The sequence below is a fragment of the Triticum aestivum genome, chromosome 3B (assembly GCF_018294505.1).
Source record: "Triticum aestivum cultivar Chinese Spring chromosome 3B, IWGSC CS RefSeq v2.1, whole genome shotgun sequence".
NCBI lineage: Eukaryota > Viridiplantae > Streptophyta > Magnoliopsida > Poales > Poaceae > Triticum > Triticum aestivum.
Window position 1 is genome coordinate 716,539,007 of NC_057801.1, and position 5,157 is coordinate 716,544,163.

Below are 5,157 nucleotides of genomic sequence, written 5' to 3' on the forward strand. Positions count from 1 at the left end.
GAGTGCGGTGGCGGCGGCTGCGGCTGGGGACTCCGGGGGGGGTCCCGGCTTGGTATTTAAAGGGGGGGTGCGGTGGCTTGGGGGAGGGGGCAAGGCGGCAGCGGCGGGGAGGAGTCCGGCTCGGACTCCGTGTCCGGGTCGGCGGTGGCGCGGCGCGGCTGCCCGTGGGAGACGGCCCGTCCTGGCTCGGCTGGGCTTCGGCCCAGTCGGGTGCGCACGCGCGTTTTTTGAACAAATTCCGCCGAAACTAAGAAAAATCCTAGAAAAGTAAATAAAAATCTAAAAATGCCGAAACAAATTTTTACCGTCTAAATAAAATATTTAGAACATGCTAAACATTTTCTTGGCCCTAAAATGCAGTTTTGAAAAACGTGCAATTTTTCCTAAATTCAAATAATATAGCAGAAACTCCAAAATAAACCTTATTTGATTTTTTTATTAAATCCTCAATATTTCTTTATTTTGGGAAAATCATTTTAGTCCCTCTCTCATACTTTTGTATTAGAAATAATTGAAGATAAAATAAATAAAATCAAATGATCCTATTTTCAAAATTCGAGAAAACTCAAATATGAAAATAACGAAATCCCCAACTGTCTCCGAGGGTCCTTGAGTTGCTTAGAATTTCTAGGATCAAGCCAAAAACAAATAAAATATGATATGCAGTGATGATCTAGTGTATAACATTCCAAATTGAAAATTTGGGATGTTACAAACCTACCCCCCTTAAGATGAATCTCGCCCTCGAGATTCGGGTTGGCTAGAAAATAGGTGAGGGTGGTACTTCAACAGATCTTCCTCTCACTCCCAGGTGGCTTCATCCTCGGTGTGGTGGCTCCACTGAACCTTGCAAAACTTGATAACCTTGCTGCAGGTGACTCGGCTGGCATACTCGAGAATCTTGACTGGTTTCTCCTCATAGGTCAAATCACTGTCCAACTGAATCGCTTCCAACGGCACTGTATCTCTCAGCGGTATATCGGCCATCTCTTCGTGGCACTTCTTTAACTGGGATACATGGAACACATCGTGGACTCCTGACTATCCGTCGGGCAATTCCAACTTGTAAGCAACTTCTCCCATGCATTCCAAAACTTCGTATGGTCCCACAAAACGTGTCACTAACTTTCCCTTAACTCCAAAGCGCTTAACTCCTCGAAGTGGCGATACACAAAGATAAACTCGGTCTCCGACTTTGTACACTGTCTCCTTGCATTTTGAATCTGCGTAGCGCTTCTGTCTGGACTGGGATATCTTGAGCCTATCTCGTATCAACTTCACCTTCTGTTCAGATTCCTTAATCAAATCTAGTCCAAACAACAGGCGATCTCCAACTTCATCTCACGACAATAGGGTTCTGCACCTCCTTCCGTACGTGGCTTCAAAAGGGGCCATCTTCAAACTGGATTAATAACAGTTGTTGTAAGAGAACTCTGCAGAAGGCAGATTGTCGTCCCAACTAGATCCATAATCTAGCGCACAAGCTCTCAGCATATCCTCCAAAATCTGGTTGACTCTCTCGGTCTGTCCATCTGTCTGCGGGTGAAAGGTTGTACTGAACTCTAGCCTGGTACCCAAAGTTTCATGCAACTGATTCCAGAACTTTGAGGTAAACTGGGTTCCTCTATCTGATATGATGCTCCTCGGAACTCCATGTAGACATACGATCCTGGTCATGTATATCTTTGCCAACTTAGCACTGGTGTAAGTGGTCTTCACTGGGATGAAATGAGCTACCTTCGTCAAACGATCGACTACAACCCAAATCGAGTCGTAGCCTGAAGCAGTCCTGGGCAATCCCGTGATAAAGTCCATGCCTAACTTGTCCCACTTCCATTCGGGTATCGGCAATGGCTGTAATAATCCTGCTAGCTTCTGATGCTCTGCCTTCACTCTCTGACATACATCACAAACAGCTACGTACTCTGCAATATCCTTCTTCATTCCGGTCCACCAGAATGTGTCCTTCAAATCCAAATACATCTTGGTATTTCCTGGATGAATCGAGTATGGCGAATCATGGGCCTCTTGCAGAATCAACTTCCTGATCTCCGGATTATTGGGCACATAAATGCAGTCCTCAAACCATAAGGTATCGTGCTCATCCTCACGAAATCCTTTAGCTTTTACTTTGCTCATCTTCTCCTTTATAGAGGCAATCTCCTTGTTAGACTTCTGAGCTTCTCTGATCTTATCCATCAAAGTAGACTGAATCTCTAATGCTGCTACATAGCCTCTCGGAACGATCTCCACACATAGCTCTCGAAGGTCCTCGGCTAACTCCTTCGGTAACTCTCCGGTCATGAGTGTGTTGACACGGCTCTTGCGACTCAACGCATCGGCTACTATGTTAGCCTTTCCAGGGTGATAATGCAATCTCATATCATAATCCTTGATGAGTTCCAACCATCTCCTTTGCCTGAGATTTAACTCCTTCTGTGTGAAAATGTACTTCAAACTCTTGTGATCCGTGTACACCTCACAATGATTTCCGATGAGAAAATGTCTCCAAGTCTTCAATGCATGCACTACGGTTGTTAACTCCAAGTCATGCGTAGCATAATTCAACTCATGGGGCTTAAGCTGTCGTGAAGCATACGAAACAACTCTTCCTTCTTGCATAAGCACTGCTCCAAGCCCTCGACGTGAAGCATCACAATACACCTCATAATCCTTGCGCTGATCTGGCAGAATCAACACTGGCGACGTAAACAAGCGTTTCTTCAACTCCTGGAAACTAGCCTCACATTCCTCGGTCCAAATGAACTTGGTATCCTTTTTCAGCAACTCTGTCATATGTTTTGCAATCTTCGAGAAATTCTCAATGAATCTCCGGCAGTATCCTGCCAGTCCAAGAAATTTCAGGATCTCTCCAACTATCGTTGGTGCTAGCCAATTTGTCACAGTGACAACCTTGGTGGGATCTACTTATATTCCTTCTTCGGATATAACGTGTCCGAGGAATCCAACTTCCTTCAACCAAAACTCACATTTGCTGAATTTGGCGTATAACTGGTGTTCTCTGAGCTTCTCCAATACCAAACGCAAATGCTCCTTATGCTCTTCTTCATTCTTTGAATAGAACAAAATGTCATCAATGAACACTACGACGAACTTATCAAGAAACTCCATAAACACCTTGTTCATCATGTTCATGAAATAGGCAGGTGCGTTAGTCAGACCAAATGACATAACGGTATACTTGTAAAACCCATACCGAGTGGTAAAAGCCGTCTTAGGTATATCCTGCTCTCTAATCTTCAACTAATGGTATCCTGATTGCAAATCAATCTTGCAAAATACCTTTGCTCCTTGCAACTGGTCAAACAAATCATTGATCATCGGCAGTGGGTACTTGTTCTTGATTGTCACTTCATTCAATCCTCGATAATCAACAACCATGCTTAATGATCCATCCTTCTTCTCCACTAGAAGTACTGGCGATCCCCAAGGTGATGAACTTCGGCGAATATAGCCTTTATCCAGTAACTCCTTAATCTGCTTCTTAATTTCCTCCAAATCTTGTGCGGGCATCCTGTACGGTCTCTTAGATAACGGCCCTGTGCCTGGCAAAAGCTCAATCAAAAACTCAATGTCTCTATCCGGCGGCATGCCTGGCAACTCTTCTGGAAATACATCAGGGAAATCCTTCACCACTGGTACTTCCTCCTTTGCAACTCCTGATAAGGAATTTACTTGTATCCTTTTCGGTTCATGTCTTGATACATACTTGATCCTTCTCCCTTCTGGGGTGGTAAGCAAAATCGACTTACTGGCGCAATCGATGTTTCCTCCATACATCGATAGCCAATCCATACCCAGAATTACATCCAAACCTTGTGATTCCAGAATGATTAAATCCGAGGGGAAAACATGCCTACCTATAATCAATGGCACTTGAAAACATCCTCGGCTGGCCATATACTCCGCTCTTGGTGAGCTTACTAACATCGGTGTTCTAAGAACCTTGGTGGGCAGTTTATACTTATCCACAAATCGCCTTGATATGTATGAATTCGATGCACCAGTATAAAAAAGAACGAGTGCAGTAAATGACTTAACCAAAAACTTACCTATTACTGCATCTGGCTGAGCTTCAACCTCCTCCATGTTAACGTGGTTCACCTGTCCCCTACTAAAAGGGTTCGGCTTCTTTCCTGAGCTTCCATTGCCATTTCCATTCTGAGTTTCAGGACATTCATTGGCATAATGTCCAGTCTTCTAACACTTAAAGCAAGTGATTTGGCTCAGGTCTCTCTTGGCTGGGTTTGATGGGTTGGTACAGTTCTGACTGTTGCTTCCTCCATTCCCATTCCCATTCTTGGAGCCATTATGATTATGAGAGATACCTCCTCCATGGGTATGCTGGAAATGTCCTCCTGATTTAGGGGTAAATCGTGGCTTCTGCTGAGCTCCTGAGTTGCACTTCCCCTGTCCATACTTCCACTTGCGGTTCTCAATCTGCTGCTGCTTCCCTTCAATCATCAGAGCACGATCTACCAACTCCTGGTAATTGTTGAAACTTTCCACCATCAACTGCATGCTCAGCTCATCATTCAGTCCTTCCAGAAACTTCTCCGGCTTAGGTGCATCCGTAGCCACGTCATCTGGGGCATAACATGCTAACTTACTAAAGTCATCCACATACTAGCCAACTGTCCGTCCTCCTTGGTGCAAGTTGTGAAACTCACGCTTTTTCATGGCCATAGCTCCTGCTCAAACATGGCCAGTATGGAAAGCCTGCTGAAACTGATCCCATGTGACAGTGTCGATAGGGTAAGTGGCTGTGAAATTCTCCCACCATGATGCTGCAGGTCCTTCAAGATGATGTGCGGCAAAACGCCCCTTTTCCACATCTGTGCATCCTGCAATAGTCAACTCCCTTCCTGTCTTGCGGAGCCAATCATCTGCAACTATCGTCTCGGTGCTACTGGAAAACACCGATGGATGCAGTCTAAGGAAACAGATTAAGTGATCAACAAGTGGTGGTGGGGGTGGGTTGTTGTTGTTGTTGTTCCCGTGATTCTGATTCTGGACTAGCAACTACATCAATGCATTCTGCTGTTGGATCAACTGAGTGAGCTCCGGTGGGAAAGCAAATCCATTGTCACGTCTCGGAGGCATCTGAGGGTTTAGAATAGATGAGAAATAGAATAG